This window comes from Molothrus ater, chromosome 2 (assembly GCF_012460135.2).
Source record: "Molothrus ater isolate BHLD 08-10-18 breed brown headed cowbird chromosome 2, BPBGC_Mater_1.1, whole genome shotgun sequence".
In the NCBI taxonomy this organism is placed as follows: domain Eukaryota; kingdom Metazoa; phylum Chordata; class Aves; order Passeriformes; family Icteridae; genus Molothrus; species Molothrus ater.
The window spans coordinates 55701603-55729358 of NC_050479.2; positions in this window are offsets into that span (position 1 = coordinate 55701603).

Consider the following 27756-nt stretch of genomic DNA (forward strand, 5'->3'; position numbering starts at 1 on the left):
AAATAAAGAACTTATAAAGTACTGCAGTGACTACAAAGAAGTATTACTGTCAACTCTGTTTGGAATTCAATACTTATGTCCAGCTTGTAACCAACAAAGAGCATATATAAAGTTTAATTTATGTTTTGATGCTATGTCATAGTTTGCTGCACCTTTGATAGGCTGAACCATGGTCAGGTTATTAATTGTCATGTGTCACAAATGTGAAGGCATCAGGAAGACAAGTTCTGTACCTGATTTCTCCAAAACACATAATCCATTCAAGAAAGTACTTGAAATCAGCCATAAACAGTTTATATCCCTGAGAAAAAGCAGGAGGTTTTGAAATTGTGTGGACAAGAACTGGAGAAAACCTGAGACACTTGGAAAGATTTACACAGAAATGTAAATCATGAATAATGGGGCATTCAAAATTAGACTGCTGAAGCTTACTTGCATATAGCTCTGAACCTGGATTTCAATTTCCTCATTGGAAGTCCTGTTCTGTCCTGCTGCTCATTTGCAAGACAATCTATCAGGTTTTTTAGGACAAAGTAATGTTCTGTTAATACTAAAGGGATACAGCATAAAGTGGAACAGCAGAAATTTCCTATTTGTACATATGTCTTAAGTGAGTGTTACAGTGGAATCAGTACTTCTTGGCAGTACAGAGTGGCACAGTTGCAGAGCTGCACAATCAGTAAAATGTACCCATACAGTTAATTGAAAAGTGCTGTGTATGTTGATACTATTTTATTGCAAAAATGACTGATTAGAAATCTAAATCAACACTGAAGAAACATTTAGAATTTCTGTTTATTTTCTGACCTTATGTTTAGAGTAACAATCTAGCAATGCATGATACAGCAGCAATTTCTGGTTTATGCAGTTTTTGGCTTACTTTCCTTGGTAATGACATCATACATTCTTAAATTACAGTATCTGCTTCTCAAATTAGAGCTCTGTTTCTTCCCCACATGGCTGAGCAATACAGAACTTAGGTTTATTTCATGTCCAAAGCACAGCATATGTGCTGTTGTTTTAACTGAAGTGATAAAAAAACAAAACCTAAACTGCTCCAATTTCTTCACCCTCTCCCTTTTGTTGCTACATTTCAAAAGTGAATTTACAAAGTACTGCACTGCATTTAAGTGTGTACTTCAAATTCCATAAAGTTATTCAGCTAAAACATTTCCAGATTCTTTTAAGAGAAGTTGTGTCTCAAATTATATGTGGACATCTACTGTTTTCTCTCAATGACATCTCCTAGAATTTGTGCAGTGGGGATTACCAAACCTGTATTCTTTGGTTTTCACCCTGCAATTAAAATATGCGCTCCAAGATATCACCTAAGAGTCAACAAAGGTGTTGATTTAAATGCCTAAATCCTCTCAAAATGTACCTGAAACATGATTCTCTTCATTAGCCTAATTTATTTTAGTACTGTAATCATGTACAAATGAAGACCAGGTAAAAGACAGATTTCACTAGTGACTCTGCATAAATCTGTAAATGAATATCATTACTTGGCAACTAGCAGAGACTGAACAATCTGGTGAGTTTCTCCAATCTGGTGAGTTTCTCCATTATAGTTTTACAGTGGAGTCTATCAATAAGGTTCTTTGGGAGCCTTTCCTACAAGAATACCCCATGTACCAGTGACATTTCCAGCACAACAGCTCTGTCTCTCTTCTCATGAAGAATTCTTGCTAAGGAGGAAGCAAATAAGATAAAGACGATGAGAGATGGAAGTATCTCCACAGTTCTCTGAAAATTCAAGTCACTCACCTTTATGAAATCCATTTGTATATTTAGGAATGTACCTAATGCAGGGAGTTTGAATAGTACTAGTCTATGTCTTCAGCCTCTACACATCTATAAAAATTATTAGATCATGAGAAAAGCTATCTTGAAATGATAAATTAATTCAGGTGAAGTTTCTTCTTTGTAGAGTGGTCATTTTCTCCTATTTACCTAAAAAGTAAAATCTTGCATGTTCTGTAGTATATGCCAGCAGTTGTAAGAATTAGGGGGCTTTCAAAGGAGCTTTCAAAGACTTTCAGTGGCAGATAACCCTTCAAAATTTACTCTTCAAATCACTCTGCAAAATTAGCTCTTCAAAGTCAACTATTATTCCTTCTTAATTTTCTAAATGATATTCATGTAGTGAACTGTCTAATAAAATTATATTTATTTTTGGGTTTAGTCTTATGTGTCGTTAGCAGTATTGTTTAAAGAACTCCTTCTCAGTACCAGTGTGGGTAGAATACTAATTACTGAAATATACACTGTAAAAATGTTTTTGAGGCAAGAAATTGCCTCTGACTTCTAGAGACTAGTGGGAGTTCCTCCAGGATAAAATATTGAAAATAAGAAATCCTGAAACATAAGATACCAGCAATTCTCAAAGTAAATCCAAACCAGAAACTTCTTCCTCCTGTTGTATAGGGGAAAAAGTAATTTGTCTTTTATCATCTGCTACAAGAAAAAATACTAATACTTAAAGTTGGGGATTTTATCTTAAAAAAAAAAATAAAATAAAAAAAAGAAGTCAATTTGTTAACTTTGAAGTTTTTGAAGAGATACTTTGAGGATGAGAGATGTTTTACAGCACACCTTGTCTCCTGATAGGCAGTCATTTATGATGATGTAGAGGCTGCAGCACTGATTTGTTAGCAGTTTAGAACTGCCCAGTATAGTGTAAGATAGTGAGCCAAGCTGTAAAATAGTGAACAGATGGATCCACTCAGAATTTTTAAGATTACTGTTAAATGTACAATATTCCAGTTTTTAAACTTCCTGCAAGCTAAAATCTCCCTCAGCACAAACTTGTAAAAGCAGAGTAATCAAGGTTTGACCTTGTCAGACTGCTACTGGGTAAGAGGAAACTGTTAACTGCTGTACTCACAAAGCAGGTATTCAGTGTCATACAAGACCTATATGCCTTTAAATTTGAGCCTCATGCATTTACCTAATTTATCCATTCATCAGTTTGCTGTGTCACCCTGTCCTTCATTAGCTCGTGTCATCAATAGATTAAATACAGTTATTTGACTATGAATAAATTGGGTGTTAACCTCCTCCCACAGTGAAATACTCTGGAAAAGTTGTCACAGAAAGTAATCCCTAATGTGACCTTAAGCTCTTCCTTCTTGTTAATTTTAATTAACTAACATGCCAATCAGATTTTTAGTGCATTTTTTTTTCCTAGCCATTATCACCATTTTTGTAGATCTTTACTTTAATCTATGTATTGGTACCTCTGCCCAGCTGCCTCTTAGTGTGCGGATGTGCATTTTCATTTTGGGTTACTCAGGCAATTTGCAAAATTGTGGAAGATCAACAATGCCATCTGCAGGTATAAGATAACTCCTGATCTGGAGACACATTCTCTTTCAATTTTATGTTTTCCTGCCTTAGATTAGGCTACTTTTTCCTAGATTGAAGTTAAAGATGACCAAAACTGTGTAGGTCTGTTTTGCCAGACTAGCAACTAGATAAAATAATTTTGGCTTTGATCTGTATATTATTGATATATACAAAAGATTGAATGCAGGGTTTTTTAAGACTTATTCAAGCTTCTCAAAAATATTCAACCTGCAAAATGGAACTTTAAAACCTGTTAAAAGGACATCTTTCCAGCTTCCTAATATTCTTGGAGTTCCAGCAAGTTTGTGAATTGAGCCAGGACTGCTTTTCTCATGATCTGTCACATTCTGTTATATTCAAGTGGATATAGTAGCAAACTCTAGAAGGATGTGTATGCTACGGTTACTCCCTGTTTCTTGTATATTCTTTTTTCCTGGCTTCTCTTTCATACAGATTTTCAGGCATAGAGGTGAGGTATAAATGTCACAGAGAACAATGAGTGATGTGAGAGACTGAGTGGATTACTGGTAATGTACAGTTCAGAATATTTAATCTCTGTTTCAATGTTTTCTGCTAGTAAAAGTTAATTTTTCCTCCCTGTTGAAGACAAAGAATAGTCACAATTCAGTGACATTACAAACTGTGAGGAAATAAGTACACTAGTCTTATAAGTGATGAGTTTCCTATGAGATTAAGTAATTTCTACCATCACTAAAGTGAAAGAAAATCACCAATTTTATTTTTTTAAAAAGTACTTTTTTTTTTGTTTTCCATCTGGGTCAGCACGCTATTAAAAGAAACAAAAACTTATGGTCAGAGACTAGAAACTCGTGATTATTGTTCTTATTCTTTAACTGCATCAGTGACTCTGGGCAAAAGCAAAGGTTTTTGTGCTCACTACCTACATCTGTAAATTAGAATCTAATACTTACCTCTCACAAGGGAATTGTGAGCTTTTGATAAGATGTTTGAGTAAGCTAGTAAGCTGTTTGAGTCTGTAAGTAGCAAAAAAATATTCCTTAAAGAGTACTCTGGGTTTTTTTTTCACTAAATACACTTCTTAGAGAACGTAAAATTAGTAGTCCTTTAGAAAAATTCTAAGATCAAGTGTTTTCATGAGTGAAAGTAATTTAGTCTTCTCAGTAAGCCAACTCAACTGAAAGCTTTTGTTCAGAAAGGAGACATTTAACTTCATGCAATCTATTCAGGAATCTGTTCAGAGTCTGGCAAAGGCAATGTGATCCTTTCAAAAGACATTTTTTCCCCACTGTTTTTTAATATTAAGCTGAAATTTCATTCTGAGTGATTTATTTCAAGTTACCCCAAAAATTAACTTTACATATCTTCCTAAAATTAATAATTTTGGAATTATTAAGAACATTTTTTTTGTATGAGAAAGATTTTAAAACAAAGAAAAGAGTCTGAAAATTTTTCACAACTCTACTTAAATGTGTTTTGTGCTACAAGAAAATATTTCAGGGTTGTCAAATAAATATAGATAAACACACTGAAAATCATAAGCTGCTTTTTCTGGCTTCACCAAACTTCATTAGATTTTAAAATAATTGCAATATATTTCTTGGCTAGTAATGAATTTATGTAAATGTACTCTTATTCTTAATTTGCCCTCTCCATTTTTAGAGGCTATCACCCGTAGCTGATGGCCAGATGCACTTGCAAGCAGCTTTGCCCCCCAGCATGACCGCGCATAATTTTTCATCATGCTATCTTTCCTGTGTCTATATGTCTTCCTCTCTCCCCCCAGTCTTTTGTATTTAGTGAATTTACTTTGGATTACATTCTGAAATAGATTTTACAAGTGTCTAATGAACTGGCTGCATGATAACAACTCTGTTGACCTTGTAAGCACAATGTGAAATTCAGTGCTGCACCTCTAACAGGCATGAATGAACCAGCGGATGCAGCAGAAGTGGGAAGCGGTTGATTAGCTCAAAGGTACCTTTGAGACCACCAAAAACAAACTGCTGTAAAGGACAATTAGCATTGCAATGCCTTTCCTGAATTTTCCTATGGATCAGAAGGCTGTACAGAATCTCAATAATGCTTTGTATCCCAAGACATTCTATGCCTGTGAGGAAGTGATTTTTATATGTCTCCTACATCGCACCTACTGAGAAAATCCTTCATCACTAAGCTAAGTTTTGAAGTGTTTTTCCATCCTTTCTAAACCACTGTATCACAGAATATACCACCTGTGCACAGAAAAGGAAAATAATGCCTTTCCTTTGCTTTCCCTGGTTCCGATTAAACGTAAATTAGACAAAAAACTGTTTAAATGTAAGTTTTTTTCTGTGTCCCTGTGGGTCTATTTAACACAGAAGTAAACAGAAAGAACTTTCTTAATATTTCTGTTCTTTGGTAAAACCTGTAGTTAAGATAGTCTAAAATTGTATTTGTGTCCTTCATGTAAATGCTGTTTCTCAGAAAAGCTAAAAGGTGCTTGCGTTGCCAGGTGATTTGTTTGAGGTGCTATGATTGAGATAAAATACAAGTGAGACAGGTGCAATTTTAGGAGCTTATCAAAATTTCTTTGATCTGATTTAAATTTTTGCCAGTGTTAATATCTGGCATTCTGCCTCGGGGTTTAAAGCCTCAGGTTAAAGAACTGTTTGAAGAGAACTTAAACCACTTTTTCCTTTTACTTCTTATATATTAATCCTCTCAACCCTCCCCTGCAACCAATACAATTTCTCATACATATCTTGGAATATTGCCCTCCTTGGATGCACCAGTGTTGCTGAATGCCTCAACCAGCTCTGTGAGAGATCAGTGCACAGTAGGGTACTTCCCATGTTCCTAAAGATGAAATATACATAAAAACTGAAATCCAGTATTTGAGAATAATAATTTGACTGTCCCATTATAGATAACATACTCTGAATTATATCTTTGAAGTAGTTATATTCCAGTTGCATAATAACTGAGCTTTAGTCCATTTTATTAAAAGATTGACTATCTTAATTGCCTACCATTTGACAATGTATTTTGTATTAACAAGGAGTCCTCATGGCAATTGCTGTCATAGGAAAGACCATTATTCCACAGTTAGATTAAAAAAAAACATTTACAATGATTACATTTACATCTGATTTTTACATTCTCTTTAAATCTTAACCCTAGTTCCTATATATTTCTCCTAGATGCATAATTATCCATTTGGAAGGGAAATGAGAAAGACTTGGCTCAATACCTGTCTTGACCTACTTAACTGACAATTACAAAGATAAGCTTTATGCTACACATAGCTTTTTTCATTTGAGATATGGGGGTTATTATTGATGTCATTACTATTAACTGTAGCCACTAGATACTATCATTATTTTACTATCTTGTCATCTTTATGGATTTATACCTATAAAGCTTTATTGACTCCTCCCTCCCTTCCTTAACTGCAACACTCTCAAGGCAAGAGTGAACCTACCTACAATTCTGGATTAATAAACCAGGACTTTAGCACTAAAAATAACATTGCAGAAAGCCTAATTATCTTCTACATACTAATCCATCATACTGTCAATCTTCCCCAATCAATCTGAAAAAAACCATGATTTTTAGCTGAATTTTTTCAAAGCAGCTTTCAGGTTGTTAAAAGAAAGGGCATAGTTTCTCACTGAGATTATACTCCTTCATTCCTTGCATGCTCCATTCACCCTTGTCTGCAATGGGCACAGATCTACCAAACCAAGTTGGATCAGAGTATTGTCACAGAAATCATTTTACCTGTATACAAGGAGAAGAAAACAGAAAGGCAGAAAACTTCTAACTCACTTGTGCTAGAAATGCTGCTTTTATGCAGATCCTGGGGAAAAAACCACAACTCTATATGAATAAACACACATTGTCTCATTGGTATCATAATAATTTTTCTATCTGAATATGTGGAAAACCAGATTGTCTCAGTCTTGTGTTTTTGCTTTAACTCATATGTCAAACAGAAGGCCTGGTTTCCTGTTAACTTCCTTGAATATGTTGTAAGATAGCAGAGCATTGCAAGTCACAGGGAATCAGTCATGAAGCAGAGTTATACCTACACAGAATTATTGTTATCTGAAAGAAAAAAAGGGAAGTTTACAAGCATTTCTTTCACCTTTTATTTTGTTTTGTTTTTCTGGTGTCATGAAATAGCTGGGGAAAGGGAGGAACACTTTTCAGCAATGCGTCCACACTTGTTTTTCAGCTAGTGAAAAACAGTCATTTTATTTTACTGTAAAACTGCTTTGCACTTTGCAGAAACAAAATGTGTGAATCACAGCAGATGAAGGAGATGCTGATTAAAGCATAAATTTTGCTTGCTGTAACATTTTTTTTCCTTTGCAGACTGGTTCTTATCTTTGTCATCATTAAACTCCAACTCATACTGAAACAACTTGGAAGAAAAGTGTATTCTTGTGGGTGTCTTAACATTTGGAGTAAAGGACATAATAAAACATTAATTCCAAAAGGCAAAGAAAAGACATTGTCTTTTGTCCACAAGGCAGCAAATTCCACAAATCTCTGTCATGAAATCCAGGCTGCCATGTGGTTAAAAAGCTGTAGAAGCCTGATACTTCAGGGAGATCTATTGTGCATGGGCAATTCATCTGTGAAAAGACACTAATTCTAGAATGTCCAAGATGCACTGATTTCACTGTGAATGCACAGAATGATCACTGTGTCGGTATGCTTTGACTATTATTAATCAGAGTTTGGAAATAGGATAAAGAATTGGTCTGTTCACACACTATACTTAACTATCTAGGACTTCTGGTCTTTCACAGGGTAAAAGAGAGAAAGGAAAAGGAAACAAATTTCCTCAAATAAAAGGTATCTGTTTACCTAAAATTCTGTTAGGGATTCACTGATCATATGTTGATTTTGACATCTGAGTAGTACCCAGGTTACTTTTACAGTTATTAGAGAAAATAGGCACTGCTAAAGCACAAAACGTATGGCTTTAAAGCAGACATCTAAAATACACTGGTTGAATTGAATTGGAAAAAAAAAAAACACAAAAAATCAAGCCAACAAACAAATTCCCCCCCTAGTAAAACAACAACAAGAAATCCCAAAATAGGATTAAAAATTACTCCTGACTTAAGAAAAAAAAAAAAAGCGCATATCCATCAGATAAACACAATCACACTGAAATGGCTCCAGATACATAAGAGGTGTTCCACTGAAATTATGTACTGATTGTTCTTAGTCTTCAAAAGCTATGTGCCTTACAGGTTCTGGACAGTCATGTACTGTCTGTTGCCTAAAATGATAAATGTTCATGTTTATATTCCTCATAATTAGCAAACATGCTAGGTAATTTTCCATAGTTATAACCTGTTACAGATTCAGTCATCCATCTAAGGTAACATGGAACACAGGTAAAACATATAAGGAACTTTTTTTTTTTTTTGAGAAATAGTAATAAATAGGGGAGCAAGAATTACTCCCCTATTTAATAATACATTTACTAAAATGTATTTAATAATACACTGTAGTGCTTCAGTATTTTGCATTCTGTAATGTTTCAAATCCCTTAATTACTTTCATCAGGCATATATTTTGTATATTAGTAGAACACTTTGTTTTGGTTTGCTTCAATATAAATCACATTTCTTATTCTTACAAAATATCTGGTATTTTTCTACTCCAATATGTTAGACAAAAAGCCATTTCTGATTTTTCTGAAGCAGTCCATTTGCCTGTTGCTAAAGCGAACAAGATAATCAATAAAATCAATCCAGAAGTCTCTCAGGAGAATTTTGGAACTGAGCATCAAGCTTGTCACTGTAAAACTAGAGGTCAAGTTTTACCCTGAACTACAGGCAACCACATTTTCATCAGAGAGCTTACACTCATGCACTCAGCAGCAGCAACTGTAAGAACATTTGACTTTCTAAAGGTCACAGTTTAAATCCAGCAATGAATTTCAGATTTCATGACACTTGATACTGCAGTGCCAGGAAGTTAAGCACCAAGATTCATCACCCTGACTTTCTAATTCCTTCTGCTGAAAGTAGATATAGAGGTTCAAGGTGGGTGTGATGCAGCTAATTTAGTGGTTTAGGTAAGGGGTCCCTACTTCTAACACAGCTGCTCATCTTCTGACTCAGAAAGCAAAGAGGAAGTGAAAGAGGAAGAGCATGAGCAACATTCATGTTGAATAGAATGCAGTCAGCTCTACTGAGCAGATACCTTGTTTAGTGGCTTTCCTTAAGGGGAAGAGGAGGAGGAGGAGGAGGAGGTGGAGGAGGAGGTGGAGGAGGCATTGTTCTCTCTTCTGGCCAGAGACAGTACCCAAGGGAATGGTCTGAAATTGGTGGGGAGGGATGGGGTGGGGGTGGTGTTAGGCTGGACATCAGGAAAAGGTTTTAACCCAGAGGGTGGCTGAACACTGGAACAGGCTCCCCAGAGAAGTGGTCCCAGCACCATCCTGACAGAGACAAGAAGCATTTGGACAATGCTCTCAGGCATACAGTCCTGACTCTTGGGGATGGCTGTGTGCAGAGCAAGGAGGTGGGAGGTGGACTTGATGATCCTTGTGGGTCCCTTCCAACTCAGGATATTCCATAGGTCTATGATTTTTCTATTGTATTCTTTCTTTTTTTTTTTTTGGGGGGGGGGGGGAAGGATTGACAATAATATGGTATTTTGGAAGGTGGAACAAAGGGAAGTAATCTGGAAAAGTTTAATATAATTTGACAATTTTAATCATTTCAATCAGTCTCCTGAATTCAGGGGAATAAATTCCATTTCACATAACTGATTCTGTTGGGAGATGAAAACTTTTTTGTGTGACCTGTAAATGTTATCACAAACAGTAACAGCATTTGACAAATGGTTTAATCACTACAGAGTAGATCAACACATTTTTCTTTGCTGTAATAAAGTGTCTCTTTTTAGAAAGCATATGGATTTATATTTTTCCAAATTTATATAAAGTCTCATATACGTGCTAACCTTGTTTTACTCTAAAAATGCTGAAATGTTTCACAAGACAAATGTCTGTACTTTCCTAACAGGTCACACATTATTTTCAAGGGTTTAGTCATTTACAGTTTCTTGTGTCTTTTGGGACAGCTGTCATGTTTAAACACAGGCTTAGCCTCCCTTCCATCAAAAAATACACAAGAGAATCAATATCAAAAGCTAGTCTATTACAAAAAGTCTTATATTAAACCTAATAACGCATTTCTCAGGTAACAATTGGTGCAGCAACTATAGACACATCTCAAAGAGCACCCATGCCAAATTATGAACATTCCCACTGCATCATAATGTATGTTACGTGGAAAAGGAAAACACTTATTCTGGAAAAGGGCAATTTCAATAATTAAAACATGAATGCTGCTGGGGCTTCTCACATTTGTTGTTTCAATCTTCATGTGATTCCTCAACAGCTAGTGAAAATGCCAATAAACCATTATTGCAACTGGGCACTGATGAAGCCTTCTGTGTGAGGTTGCTCTAGCCCTTTGATCATCTTCACGGCCCTTCTCTGGACCTGCTCTGGATGTGTCCACATCCTTCTTTTGTTGGAGGCCCCAGACCTGGATACAGTTTTCCAGGTGGGATCTCACATGAGGGCAGAGCAGAAAGAACAATTACTTCCCTTGAGCTGCTGGTCCTGCTGCTTTTGATGCAGCCCCGGATATGATTTGCTTTCTGGGCTTCAGTGAATTTTCAGAAATTAAGTTAAATTAAATTAATTTAAATTAAATTATTTCAGTGATTTGGCTCAGAAGGGACCTTAAAGATAATCTGGTTTCAAGGCCCCTGCAATGGGCCGGGATATCTTCCTTCAGACCATGTGACTCAAAGCCCCATGCAACCTGGTCATTGTTATTTTCAAAAATCTGAAAACAACATGCTATTAAGTGCTTGTTTTTTGGTTTTTTGTTTTGATTCCAGAACTATTGAATTAAAATATATCTATTCTTTTTGTCATCAAACTTTCTAATAAAACTGACAACAACATTCTTGCCTTATTTTGCTAATGAAGTTATAATTATCAGATATAACTTTATGGACTGAAATTCCTGAGTTCCATCCATTAGTACTTCCTTTTGTTTCTTTTCATTACTTGACAGACTAGTATCTCTGATATACCAGCACCACCAAGGTTACCTGCTCTGAAGCTGTCTTACTTCAGTATTAAACTTTCTTTCTTTTATGTAGTCACATTGAGGGATAGCACAGACTATAGCTGCATTTCTCCAAGAATAAATGTAAGTGACATCTCTTTGTAAATCACACTTTTCATTTCAAGCAATTTCCTTATATTTCTGCAGTTAAGGCATACTGGGATGCCCATGTATTTGTGCTTATTCATTAAATAAGCAGGATTTCTCTTAAAACCCAATGTGACCTGTGCAAATTCCATCTGAGTCAGTTTTTTAATTTTTTTTCTTTCCTTGAATGGTATCTTTTGCACAGAAAAATAATAATGTTAATAAATAATAATGAATATATGTTATTCACCCAATTTATTTTTTAAAACACTTCAATGCAATTTTTTGATCAATAGCTATAAGTTATATTAATATGGCTAGCACATATATGAAGATTGATTATTTCTTAGCAAAACCAAAACACTTAAACTTTTAGAAAAGCACACACTTATGTAAAAAACCATATGTACAGGAATATATGAAAAGAGCATGAATAAAATATTTTATCTTTTTTCTGCAAAGTACAATGATGCAAAAGTGATTGTAGAAACATAATAGAAATTGATTTTACACAGCTTCTGGAACAAATTTAAGTGCATTTTTCATAGTCTTCTAGTTTGTTAAGAAACTAAAGGTCATATGAATTTAATAAAAATTATAGTGGTGAGTATTTCAATTAGCATTTAACAAGAACTAAAACTATCTTTGAATAGGAGAAGAAATCACAGAATTATGTATGTTTCACTTAATCATCTATAGAAGTTGCAATATTTTTAGGGAATGTCTAGAACTATTAAATGACCATCACTTGACTTGAGGCTTTAAACTCACACCATGGCAAGACATTTGCCTTGGTGCAATTACATTATGAACTATATCTGGATTATATTCACTTTCTTTACTTTTCATTATTCTTTTGCACAGAACCTCTAGCTTTCATTATGTGGATTCCAGATAAATCCAAGGTCAAATTTACATTACAGAAGCTTTACTGAAAGGTTATGTAGCTATGTAATATTTTACCACCTATCTTTTGAATCTGTTTGAAATCCAAGAGGAGTCATGGAGTATGGCAAAAAGATGAGATGTATTTCAGGCATTTGTTTTCAAATTTGAATGTAAATAGAATTTCAAAAGAAAAATATCCACATGGAAGGCAGAATATCTAAAGAAAAGAAGAAAAGTTTATTACTTAATCTCTTAATCTTGAAAAGATTTTAAGCAGCATAATATACGATTTGCAAAACCTTTTTAAAATTCAGCAATCCAAGCATTTGGGTTTATGAAATTAGTTCAACATGGAAGGCTATTTTTAGGTCTTTATCCTTCCAAATTTTCCATTTGCTACCAAATGGCCTGACACTGATTAGGAAATCCATTAGTCTAATTTTTACATTGTTCAAAAACTAGAATCTTCCCACAAACACCTCTCAGGAATTCATATATATATATATGTATATATATATATATGATTATATACATGTTTGCATATATATTTCAGGAATTCATATACATATGTTTTTGAATGCCTACACATCACTTAAAATAAGTAGAATAGTTTATAAAAATAAAATAAATTACAACAAATCAATTATTGGGTAAATGCTGGTTTATTAATATTCCTTCGCAATTAGATTGGTTATTAGTTGTCTTCTACTTAGATCTTAGTTCAGAACTATTAGTTCAGTACTTAGAAACAATCATATGAGAAATAATCATGAAAGAAAGAGCAGCTTTTGACAACATCTTCTTATGTTAATGTAGTGGAATGCTTACTAGACTTAATAAAATTGATAAACACTGACATAGAACATCAGAGGAAAGGTTCAAAGTGTTTGACTTTCAGAATTAATTTTCAGTCCTTTGATTTTAAACCAGGTTAAACACCTTGATCTTATAGTTTGTTTTTAAAATATTCATATTAATTTCCATATAGTTTTCCTTCAGTTTAATATCTGTCATCTGTTGATCACTGAATGTGAAAAGAACAGTGGTATGCCATCTCTTTTTACTACAAAGTGAAAAACTAATGTATCTGACAATGGTGCTAAATACTAAGTTGCAAACTTACAAGCAGGGATTTCTGGCAATGCTTGACTGAGCAATGATTTTACAATTTATTATTAACAAATTTTATGCACACTAGAAATGACCTTTCATTATCAAAGTAATTTTTTTGGTGCTAACACCCATCAGAAAGACAAGGTTGCATGTCAACCAGACTGCTGTGTGACCTCTTGCAAATCAAGTAACTTTTTCACACCACATATCATTAGTAAAAGAAGGGTAATAATAACTCTCTTCCTTTCACAACTGCTGCAGGTTGCATTGGATTCTTTTTTGGTGTCTTCACTGCTGCAACATTAATTCTCCTTTTCCTTTTCCTTTTCCTTTTCCACTGTATCCCTGTTATAAATTGTCATAAGGATACCTAGTGAAATTTGTCAATACGTGAGTACCAGGCATGTTTTCTTCAGTGTATTAATATAAAAATTAAATGAGGTGCAAGAGACATTTTAAAACTGACAAATATAGATGAATTCCAAGAATATCACAAAGCATTGACTGACTGACCTTGCTCACAGAAATTTTCCCTCATCTAGTCCTTGGATGAGCCTTAGTGAGTCTTTCTTGAGTGAGGAGAGAAAAAAAAAAAGATTGCAAAAGAAAATGCCCTGACATGGGGAATCTTTTTCCAGTGAAAGACTGCAAATATTTTTTGATAAGAGATAGATAAGACAAATTATGTTTTATACACTTAGCTTGTGAGAGAGAAGGAAAAATGGCTCAAAGTAATGAAATAGCATGTGGAAAGACAGCAGTACTGATGGATTACAGTAGACTAAAGTAAAAAATGCAAGGAATAAAGAGGAGACTGTGAAAAGAGCAGACAATAATGGCATGATTAAAAACTTACTATAGTGGACCCAGTACAATTTAAAGAAAACATTCTAATTGTAGAATTATTGCAGGAAAAGCAATAAAATGGTATGGACTAGGAGCATTCAGAAAGCAGGAGTGAAGCAACTCTAAAAACATAGATTGGAATATGTCTAGAAAGGAAGATATATGTATTACACACATTCAGAAATCATAGCTGAGACCAGACCGAAGAAAAGGGAAAGGGAAAGAGGGGAGGGAAGGGAAGGGAAGGGAAGGGAAGGGAAGGGAAGGGAAGGGAAGGGAAGGGAAGGGAAGGGAAGGGAAGGGAAGGGAAGGGAAGGGAAGGGAAGGGAAGGGAAGGGAAGGGAAGGGAAGGGAAGGGAAGGGAAGGGAAGGACCAATGAATTAAAGATTTCTGAAACCATTCACTGGAGAAATATAATTTTATGCAGTTAACTGAAACTCATTTTGTAGAAAGAGATGACAACAGATAGAAAATTTTACAAGCAAGTTTCAGTAATAACAGAAAAAAAATGTACCACTGGACACAAAAAAGGGCTATTCTTTTATTGGTAAATTGCACCACCGTGATATTTTTTTTTTTCAGAGGGTATAGTGACAAATTGCTGCTGTACAAATATTTTTTTCAATCAATATAGCAGGTTGAAATAAGCTCATAGAATTAGAAAAGGGCATCCGTACCTCATTGTGATGTTTATGGTATTTGTGCAGTGCTTGCTGCTTTTTTTAATGGAGGTTAATGAAAGCTGTGCAGATAACTCAAATGGAATGTATTTCTCAGTCCATTTCCAGGAGAATCTCGCTGCTTATACTATGGAATATTTTTGATTGCTATGCATTGTTATTATTCGATTACATTCACTTCATTGTATTTTATTTACAGGCTTTCTACTCATATCAGAAATTGAGGCACAGAAGGGTTTATCTCAGGACTTAATTCAAATGTATTCTGACTCCCTTCTGTTTTCCACAGGGTTTAGATGACAGAGCTAAAATCTGTTGGCATCTAAGAAAATGAATCCCTTAAAGTTCCCCTAACAGTATGAAATGTTATAACTCTTACAGTCAGGCAATCAGCCCCACTGCTCCAAGAACACTGAAGTTATTGGAGTACCTTCTAGGGCTTTAAATAGACAAAGGAACATCATTATCCAGGTATTCAGTATGTATTTCCAGCAGAATGAAGACCAAAGAAGATTTGTGTCAGTCCCACAGAATGAAACTCAGATCAAGAAACAGGAAAGACTTAATGTGCAGTCAAAATCAGAATCCATTTGTTTTCTGTGAAAGACAATGGGCTTAAGAAAAAATAGGGGGAATTACATTTTTACTGTTTCTTGTTGTTTCAACACCTGTGGTCTGAGCCTATATATTAGAATGTGTCTCTAATAGGTTTCCTGTGTAGCAGATTTATATGTATATTTGACGTTTCTCATAAAGTAATAAAAAATCCTCTAGACAACCTCCACTGAAATAAAAAGATAAATAAATGATTCCTGTCTTTATTATATTACTTAGACAATATGAAAAAAACAGTAAATAAACTCCTCAGGTGAATACTTTTTGCCTTCACTGTAGGTTCTGATAAATATTGCATTAAAATATTACCATAGACCTAAAATGAGTATCCTAATCATGGAACCTTAATGGTCTCAGTTCATGCTATGTTAGACCTCCCTACTGTGATGAACTCCTATGCTGAAATAGTAATCAGCTCCATTAATATAGTGTTAAATAAGTCCCCATTCCAATTACGTTGTAGCAGATGCAAAGGGAGCATGTGGGATCTAAATGTCTCAAAAAAAAATCTCCATGAATATAATTTGTGTAAATCTCATGACTTCACTTTATTGATTTATAATGTAGCATTAAATCAACTCTTTTAACCTGATTAGTCCCTTTCCTCTCAGAGGAGTCCATCCCTTGCTGGAATGTACACAAAAATCTCCTCAATATCTAGTTGTATGTCTATCATTTAACAAAAAAAAAGAAAAAAAAAAGAAAACAAAATAATATCCATTAGAGTTTTCATTTTTGTTATCATTTGCAAATTTAATGGCTTGCAATTGAAAATCCACTAATATGTGGAATGGATTTAAACACTGTAAATAAAATGTCCTTCATTGCAAAAGTTTTTGTGTTCAAACTGTAATATTTCCCAGAGGCAAGAAGTCACTAGTGAAAATAATTGTTGACTCATTTCCTGAAACAAGCTTTAGTGACCACCTAGCAAGCAAACCCAGCTGATCAGCACCTTGCTAGATAGATTTCCTTTCTGCAGAAACCTAGCTGAACATGCAAAATTGTCTTTCACTACCTGCATCTGAACTTTCTAAATTCCTCTTTTTAGAAATTCTCTTCTGTTTGCACAGATTATCTTGTCTCAAGGCATGAGTGATGTCTATTGCAGCAGCATTCTGTAAAATGTGAGAAAAAACATTTTTGCTACCTATTTCCAAGAGGGCGCAGCAAAATGTGACAGCTATGAAAAAGCTTGTTATGTGATTGCAACTAAGCCCCAGATGGCCTTTCCAAGAAAACTGTGGTTGCCAGTGCCTTCTCAGGTGCAAAAATCCCTCTCTGACTGAAACTCTACCTGCATGAGAATTACTCCATGACTGATTATCATGACCCAATTATAGCTCTCTGGGCTAATACAGACTTTTCAAATAGAAGGCTGAAGTCACTTTTGTGTTTTTCAGATATATCTTCCCTTACCCAGTCGCAGCTCCAGATTTAAAATAAGAATATCTTGTGATTTCAAAGAAACTGAACTACTGTTTGAAAGTACTGCATTGTCTCCTTTACTGTAATGAGATTGCCAGAACAGATTTCAAGACCTTAAAGACACAGATCCTAAAACAATATATTATGTTAGCTACTGTATACAGAAGGGAGTGCAGCTAAGTTTGAAGTATAACAGACCCCAAACAATTCAGAATCTCTCTCAGTTTCAAATGAGAACAGAATTTGTGGCTGCTGTTTACTCAAGATTTTGCTTTCTTATAGTAAGCCTCAGTGAAAGAAAAAACCAATCTCATCCTTGCCAAACCATTTACATCTAGGAGTGCATATGGCAATGTGAAGAGATTTATACAAAACAAGAAAAACGTGCTTGGAGTTCTCTGGTTTTAACTCTTATTTGGAGGTCTTCCTTGAGTGACAAGAGCAATGTATTAATGAGGAGGAAATGAAAATGAAAAAACTGAGGAAGTGAAATGCTTGTTTTCCTTCATTAATAGGTTTGGCTATTAATAAGAGACAATTAGTAAATGAATGCTTACTACCTCCTTTCACAATCAGCAGCAAACATAAAAAAGAGAGAAACATTGAAGCTAATAATAGACTTGGATGCATAAATAACTGCATCATTCTGGATTAAATCACAGAAGCAAGCAAGAAAGATAGAACTTGTTCCAAGGTGGGTTTGTAAAATGAGATTATTAAGTGCAAGGACAGTGCAGACGTTTCCCTTAGTGATTTTCTTTAGTGGACTTTGTATCAAGTGTAACTGTACAAAGTGCAGACCTACTTGCCCAAGTCAGTCATCCTAAACTTCAAGTTGATAGAGAAAAAGTATGCACTTCCTAAATAAAATAATTTTCATGTCAAAATGGGCATCTAAAGTAGATGAAACATATCCGTAAGTGACTCTGTCTCAACTAAGCAACAACTACAAAAGGACCATATAGTGACTTGTTAGATAGAAATGTTTACAGTGTGAAAGTTTAAAAGTAGGTGATAAGAATTCTTTCTCTAGGGTCTGGGTAAGTGATAGCCAGGTTTCAAAAGAAATGAGAAATATACCAATTTCCCATTACAGATATCATATAAATCTTTGTAGCTATCAAGTGCATATTAAAAGTATGTGCAGGCTTCCCCAGAAACCACGATACCACAAAAAAGATGGCACAAAACCAGTTATTGAGATGATAAGAAATGACAGATTTGAAGTTTTTTCTTTAACTTTATTGCACAACTTTTTTTGTGGACATAGACATTCGACACTTGTTTATAACTCATTTTTTTTTCAGAGACTTCATGTTTCACATAGAGTACAGAATGGATCTTGCAATCAGTACTAGGGTTATTTACTGCAGAGGACAATACAGAAAAAAATCTCAATGTAAATGTTATCTACCTTTTTACCAAATTTTGTATTGAAAGGCATGGAAAATCAAGTGAGTTCTGAAAATTCTTCTAATATAGTTTTAAGTGAATATAAAACTGGTTTTTTCTGTAAGTAAAAAATCTGAGAAATCAGTTGCAAAATTTTCAGTTTGCAAAAATCAGTTCCAAATGTTTTTAAATTTTACAAAATTATAATGTATGAGAAACTGGTCCTGAATTTGTAGCAACAGACTCCCTTTAACTAAGGTGGTCTCCTCTAGTAGCAAGCCAAATTGAATGACACTCAAAAAATGTGGAACAGGTAGCAACAGCCAAAAGTATAGATCAAGCAGCAGCAGCAGCTAGTCACTATGCCCAAAGCTGCAATTCTCACTACAGCTGCAATATCTCTCCAAACAATTATCTTAATAAAATCCCACCTCCTAGGACCACCAGAAGTTTCCTCTTATTCATTATCCAATAAAATGGATCTTATGAAGCATTACTTTAATATCAAGTTTAAGGGTTTCTTACAGAGAGTTGTCCAGTGAAAAACAATCAAATGTACTCTCTCTAGGATTCTTGAGGCTCACTTGAAGGATCAGTGTAATTAGCTTCTACTGCTGAAAAAAGGATTCTGGATGATCTGTTAGGTTCTCCCTCATACATCTTAATAATACTCATTTGACCAGAAAAATATTTCAGCTCTGATGATAGTATATTTTTCCTCCGGTCTTCAAGGAAGATCTAAGTTTCAAACAGATGGTGTGATAAAATCCCAGCCATCATCATGGCTGCAAGAAGCATATGATGACTATGCACCTCCAAATAGGAGACATTCTGCAAATCAATACACTGATGTACTTATAATACATGTCAAAACAGGAAATTGCCAAAGAGAGGCAGAAGGGCCAAACAGGACAGAATTACTTCAGAATCAGATCCATGAAGAACCAGAAAACATAAAATATAAATGATCCTCTTTGCTGAAACTGTTCTGCTTATGTGTGTGTATCTTTCAAAGAAATAACTATCTGGTACTCTGAGGCTTCTCAGTGCTTCAGCAATTACAAAATCCTAGAGAAGAACAGGAAAAACCCACTGCCCATAAACTTAAGTCAAGGAATGAAACAATGTCAATCATTTTCCCTGAAATCACTAGAAATATCTCTTGTATAAAAAGCAAAATAAATAAATAAATTCTTTTCTAATATCTTGACAGAGCTCAGGAAGAAAAACAGGTCTGAAAATAAACAGTGCATCTGGAGGGTCATTGCCTCTGGCATGATTTCTCTGTTTTGTTTCCACACAGTTGTAAATTAATATTAATTCTTTATGACTTATTACAGTTGTCTTTTTCTCTGAAACGATTGACTGTTTTTTTCTTCAAACTGCATTTTTCGCTGCATTGCTTTGTACCCTTTTACAAATGTGCTTTCACGACAGCCTTAGGCTAGGATGACACATAAGGATCAAATTGGAGACCTCCTGTGTTAAAACCTTGAAGTGAAAATCCATGACTTTGCAGTTGAGGACTTTAAGAACCCATTCTCTGTGGATCAGTGGAGAGGGGATCCTATAATACCTATTTTCTACTGTTGTTTTTATAACTCAAAAGTGTTTTCTATAAAGCTTCTAGGAGATGCATTTTCTTGAACAGTTTATGAATAACAGTAGAAATTTATAAGATCCCGTCTGTCTAAAAAAATCTCCCATTAGGATAGTACTCTCCCTGACAGCAATGTTGAGGTTGCAAACTAAATTTAAATTGTTCATTTAAAAATGTATTAGAACACTGTTAAACTTTTGCTATTTCAGGAAGGATAGTGTACATTCCAGATAAAAGCTACTTTTCTAGAATGTGAGATCTAGTTTGACTGTAGTAATTGCTTTTAAACTCATTGAATACTTATTAAAGATTAAAGAGAAGCTTTCCACCACTGCAACTAATTTGGCTTGTATCATGATATGAAACTCTGTATTTTCTTCTGGCCTCCCTCCCCTTCCCAAGGGCCCTTACAAAGTAGGTATGGTGCTTAGGAAATTGAGGGTCATTTTTTAATGAGTATTTATATAATGAGTATATATTTATACTAAAAAGTAACTAATACTACTCTTAAACACCTTTAAGGTGATGTTTAAGAAAAAACTGGATGTGACATATATGGGTCTGGTTTGGTTGTCAAGGTAGTAATTGATCACAGGCTGGACTTGAGGATCTTAGAGATCTTTTGCAACCAAAGTGATTCTGTCCTTGTATAATATGAAATCACAGAGATTTTTGACTTTGCTTTCGGACAATAATGTATGTCTGATGACACAAAGGTTGTTTTGTTGGAAGCATGTTTAAGGCCTGGCACAACCCTATAGAATTGTCAGGGTTGGAAAATACTTACTAAGCATTCATGTACAGCCATCAAATCCATATCAACCTTACCTGCAGGCACAGGTCTCTTCTGAACTAGGTCAGGATAATTCCTCAAAGTGGTGATACACAGTAGCTAATGCCATGACATCAAGAGTAGTTAAACAATGCAAATGATCACTAATTCAATGCTGAACTTGCCTGCTGCCTCTGTTTACTCTTTTGTTTTATTGGCTTTTTTTTTTTTCATTTTTCTTTTCCTTATTCTTTCTCTTTTAAACAGGGAACCACAGTACAGCATGGCTGGAATAGCAATATGTAGATGTAGTTGTCTGATCCCAGGAGTTGTATTGTGGCCCATTGGCTTTAGACTGCATGGCCTGCCTTTCAGCCTGGCAAATCAGCCTGGGCATACAGCAAAAACTTCAACTGCACCAGTACTCTTAAGTCCTGGCTTGGGGATATCTTTACAGTTCTTGCAAGTATTATGTAGTCATGCTTTCAAATTTTCTACTTTGGCAAAGAACCAGGTGTGTACATTCTGGAGTGTACTTGCCTAGATCAGCTTTCATGCCTATATTTTCTTCACTTTGGTTCCTCATTTAACAAAAATTCATTTTCATAGAAGTTATTTCCTTCTCTATAGGGGGAAAAAGAACAATGCCTCATCCAGTCTTATTTCTATTTTACATGGAAGTATGACCTCATCTGTAATCATCTCATAACATGGCTCGCACAGATTGTATCATTCTTCTTTTTAGGTATATAAAAAGCAGGAGACTTTTTCAAAATGACTTGTTATAACTGTCAATTTTTTATGTAACTAATTGATCATTTATGTCTCTTGTGTCCTGCTGTACCATTCAAGCAATATTCTCAAGAAAAAGCCCTCCACTGCACTGATATTCCATACTCCAACACACATGGATATTTATTATACAATAAAAATTCCTTTGAAACAGAGACTTTCCAGTGCTGTTTCTGTGGCTGGAGGAAATCAAAGGGGAAAAGTATACAAGATGAAGAATCAAAGACAACTGCTTTATGTAAGGTATAAAGGAAAAAAAGTAACTTACAACACTTCACAATTCGTCACAAACAACACTGTAAAGCATATAAATGTTGAAGGTTATTGTATGCTGTCATGGCAGATAGGAGATCAAAGAGGTAGAAAGAAGGATATGTAGACACACAATGTGCAAACACTGTAAACAGAAGGCAGTATAATTAAACCAATCTCTATTAGCCATTGGTACTTTCTAGCTGTCACGTTTGACAATGTTTACACATATGCTTGCATAATCACATACATATACAGAGTCCTTTCATCAGGTCTAACAAGAAACAACATATACAGACTAAGCACCATTTGCAGTTGCTCTGGGAATAATTATGGTGATCTACCAGACCACTTAAGAGAAAAGAATAGACAGCACCTGTGGAGTAAAGGGGTGGCAGCAGAAGGAGATGACCAGCAGTTAACCTCTGCAGAACAAAGAGAGAGGAGTGCCCTTAACAATTCCCATTACCCTGACTATGGTGTAATGGAAAGGTCAGATGAGTCTTTTAAGGCATGCTGAAAAAAAATCCTCTTGTGTTCTTGCTACATCAGTGGTGTCATAAGAAATTTTATTGTTGCTTACAATCCGTGCTGCTCTCATATCAGTAGGTTATAACAGAAGAAACACTACTACTTTTATCTATGTCTGTAAAGAAAGTTACCATTATATTTGACAGCATTACCCTCAACACCTTCAGGAAAGGTAGGAGAAAAAGGCAATGGTGTTTGAAGCCAAGCAAGTCAGAAAGACAAAAAAAGATCCTGGGCCCTGCCAGCTTTCTCCTACCTCTCCTGTCCAAAAAAAAGGCTGTATAGGTAGGTGTATGTTCCTGAAGCTATTCCCTCTCTTTCAATATTATCCACTTTTTTCTCCTTGTCTAGCTCTCAGGCTCTCTGGCCTAGCAGTCCCCTCCAGATCTCTAACAGAACTAGAAATGAAGCTGCCTTTCTACAGCTTTCTGCACTCTTTACTATCCAGATCCACATCTTATCCTTCTGCTGGAGAAGAGCTAGAGAAAGAGAAAACAAAGCCACCCAGTGTGACATCTTGTTCTATGTAACTGATGCCTTTTGCAGACAAATTTAAAGTTAAGGCGAGAGAGGGAAAGACAGCTGGGAAGGGCAGTGTATATGAGAAGGATTTTAATAAAGACTCCTTCCTAACTGAAATATATGGTAGAGATAATTCATGCTATATATGTATAAAATATTGTAGAATCTAAGGTATGTATGTCTTTGACCACCCCGGCTCGTAGCAGAGTCTTATGTTTATTCAAGTAGTTCCTGGACAACATTAAGAAAATATCAAATCTGTTAACGTATGAATGAAACCTTCCCAGACCATGAGTGCTGACTTCCTTGGAATGTCTAAGTCACTCAGGAGGACCTGCACCTGGGAAGATTGCATCTACCATACTCAAGCACCAGCACCCGGGACCACTCTGCTACATGTGAATACAGACTCCTCCGAAGTGCTCAGACATCCATCTGGAAACCTGGACTTACCTTTGTCTATTCCTGCACATGTATGGATCCAGTTCTACATGTGAAGAGACACAAAGGAACATTCCGGTCATTTCTGCCTCAGGCAGAATAAACTGTATATAAGCTGGCTGCTTGAAGCAGTCGGGGTGAACCACTGGGGAAACGCTGGCACTTGGTTGGTCGGATCTCGGTTCACCCAGCACCAGCACCCGGGGTTGACGTTGCCTTGGCTGTGGTGGTTTTTCGAAATTCTATTTTTGTTAACGATCTAATAAATCATTGTTAAATTTTCTTATAAATTTGGCTGCCGATTTGATCATTTATAACACTAACAAAACCCAAATTATTTTCAAAAAACTATATTTTCTATTCCATTATGACATAGTAATATAGGTGCTTATTTCTTCATTCATTATTTTAATTTTTTATGAGGTACATATTTAAAAAGAAAATTCTTCCTTCAAAACTGTAATTGTTTGTTAGACTATATCATAAGTAAATAATTTACCTATACCCCAAAAAAATAAGTAATATCTGGGAAAACAATAAAAGCTTCTGAGATTTGGAAGCTGAATTAATTTCTGTCCCACTAGTTACTGTCCCACATCTTCAGTGGATTGAGAAAGGATGAAGTTATACCATCTGTTGCTTATGCAGCTAAACACAACTTTACGGCTGGAAATTGCTTAGGTAGTTAAACAGAGTGCTCTCAGCAAACCCACCATTCCTGCTTATTTTTCCCAAAAAAAATCCATTACTTGTTTGTGCTTTTTACTAATTTACAAGTAAACTTATTCTGCTTCATTTAATGAAACATATCTCTAAGAATGAGGTTAAAAAATTTAGGCTATTGACTTTTTCCAGTCCACTGTAATTGAGCATTGAATTGTTTTGCCAGTGGAGGAATATGTAAAAGGTCAAAAAATAATGGTAATGGCTAGAATTGTTTCCAATATAGCATGTGTGGCAGACAGAAGCTCCTTAAAAAAATAAAAATTATTCTGGTGTTCATAATACAAGATGCATATTATTTTTCATTTAAATAAATCTAACATATGCATTTATTCATTTTTACAGACCGAGTGCATGAAAAAAATAGACCCTGGTACATATGTAACTGAAATTAAAATTTAAAGTTTTTTTAAGGAATTTTTTAATTGGTTCTTAATATTGGGCTTCTAGACTTCCATTAAGACTCTTACTGGGGCACCTAATCAACATTTTAAAGACCCAAACATTGGCTACAAACCTAATGAATGAGAAATTCTGGCTTGTCAGTGTTCTCAAAAATGTGTGTACATCTATTTTGTTGTTTACTTTCAAAGTGAGGCTTAAGTTAGGTACATATATTTGACAGAAGGGCTTAATCTACCTTGCCAGAATCATTAATAGTTATGAATAAATGTGTACTTTAATATGCATGTGAGAGAAAACACACCACCATAAAAATGAAGAAAAGTAAATATGATTGTAGGATAAAAATTACTTAGAAGTAACATTATTAGAATGCAACACAGAATTCTGAATGATAAAAATGAAAGAGTGAGTGGAAATTGCATGTATTACACAGTTTATTTTGAGTAAATACCAACAAAATCTGTGCAGAGTACCATATCATCACCTCTTCTGTGTAGGGGGATAGAACATAAGTAAATAAAGGTAGTATAGAAAGTAATCTTAACCCCTAAAGAGTTGCAGCTGAGCTAATTATTAGAGATTGGGAATAGGTCTGATTTTAACAGGCCACAGCTGTAGCCAATCAGTGTTATAGAAGAGTGGATTGGTTGGTTGAGGGGGAGCTGGAGTCAGTTGGCTACTGCCAGGACAAGGAAGGGTCAGTGCCTAGAGGAGCTGCCTACAAGAAACATCAAGCAGCTACGAAACTCCAGGAATATGGAACCCTTGCAATATAATGACAATACTGATGCATGGGACACATTTCCCATTTTAAAAAATCAGCATAAACAGAGTCATAGGATCACAGAATGGTCTGAGTTGGAAGGGACTTTAAAGATCATTTGGGTCCCACCATGGGCAGAGATACCACCAGTTAGTTCAGGTTGCCTAGAGCCCCATCCAGCCTGGCCTTGAACAATTCCAACGATGGGGCACCCACAACTTCTCCGGGCAACCTGTTCCAGTGCCTCACCACCCTCATGGTAAAAAATTTCCTCCTAAAATCTAATATACATCTCTTTTGGCTTGTTCTATTACTGTCTGTCCATATGAAAAGTCATTCTTCATCTTTTCTACAAGCTTCCTTTAAGTACTAGAAGGTTGCAAGCATGCTCCCTGGGTCCAGCAATCCCAGCTCTCTCAGCTTGTCTCCAGAGAGGAGTTGCTTCAGCCCTCAGATCAACTTTGATCTGGCACTTCTCTGGACCTGCTCCAACAGATCCACATCTTTCCTTTGCTGAAGACTCCAGAACAGGATGCAGCACTTGCAGGTGGGGTCTCACAAGAGCAGAGTAGAGGGGCAGGATCACCTTCCTCAACCTGCTGGCCATGCCTTCAAATACATCCTATAGTCTTTATAAGAAGAATTTAGGGGAAGTAATTTGTTGTGATAATTCCCCAGTGAACTAAATATGTTAGTCCCCAGCTGTATGATTTCCAGGGGGAACTATCACAGCTTAGATAAGCTGTACTGAGCTTGTCAGTACCTTAAGCCTTTTATCTCAGAAACTTTCAAGGTTAGAAATAGGTGTATCATTCACACATATAAAAAAATGTGCTGCATTAGACTGCAGTAACTTTTATGGTCATTTTATTACCATACTTTCATATTTCATTTTGGGAGATGAAGGAGAAAGAAGTGTTTAAACTGGGAAATATTGGTTTAGGGACAAGGACTGAAACTGCCTGGGAAGAATTTAGCATAGCTGTCACACCTGAATCAAAATATTTCATTTATACTCAATAGAGAAGATCTCTCAAGGTACACAGCAGCTCACTGGTTTTAAATACATTCTTCAGGATATAAATCTTAGCAGGTATAGCAAAAACAGAAAAATGGTTGAAATGGTAGCAAACCTACAGGGGAAAAGAGTGACTTGATTGCAACTACATAAACAACTCAGGAAAAAAATTATGAACTTTAAATTTTCCTGCTGATTCCCCTTTTAACTTCCACAGGTCTCACTGTTGTGACAGAAATCCAAGAAATCCCTGCCTTTGTCCCTGCAGTTTAAACCACAAAACATTAAAATAGGTATTTAAGGAATCCTGGTCTATATGCACACTAAGTTATATGCCAAGATTTGAGAATCTTCAGCCGTAGCAAAATTTTTTATACTCTTGAGTTGTACATTTGTAACTGAAAAAATAAAAAGAGCTTCTGCCAAACCAAAATAATTCCTTCTTTTCATTTAATGAGAGAAAATAGTGATATACTTACCAAAAGCTTAAGCTTACTTAGTTAATGTGAAATTCTTGTCAAGAATTTGAACATAATTTTTACAATTCTTGTTGTTTCTTGATTTGTTCTATTAAAAGAAACCCAAACACAAGATTTGAGTTTCTTGGTGTTTGTTCTGTACAGATTTACCTTAGTTTGGAGGAAGGGCAGGTATTTTTGGAGAATCATACTTCTTCCTGTCACTACAGCTAATGAGGCACAAGAAACCATTGACTGTTGCTTGATCATGCATACAGAACAAGCAACTGTTAGGAAGCACATTCTTCTTCTGAGATGAAGCCATCTGCAGCCAATCCCAGCAGGTTTTCCTATAGGGCTGAAAGTGCACAATAAGAATACAGATTGTTTCTACTTTCCATATCCTTTTAACAGAGCTTAAGCCAGTACAATTGGGAAAATCAAGATAAACACAGACATATGTCTAATTTTCCTAGGTAGTCTTTTCATGTATTGTGCCTACATTCTTTTGAAGATCTTCGATATTGTTTAAAAAACCCAATAACCTAGAAATTAAACTGGAAGACTTTATCAAATCCTGTACATCAGGAAAAAGCAATCATGAGAGGCAAGACCCACATCTGCCAACACTTAATTTTAATTATTTGTGTGATAGGGATTTCTAGACAAACAGACTCAGTCACTACCGGATGTAGCATGTCTGCATTAATAATCTGTGATAATTGGCTCTTCCTTTTGCCAATTACCACACATCCAAACTGATTGTCTTTCATTCTCTCTCTGTCTTTAAATTCACTAGAAGATTAGAGAATTATAAACTGAAAGATTGGGAAGGATAAGGAATGTCATTAAAATGTGATTGCAATCAAGATTAGATGTCAGTGTTTATCTTCTGTGAGAAAGCAGAAACAACCAACCTGAGAACTTTCTTGTCTTTAAACAG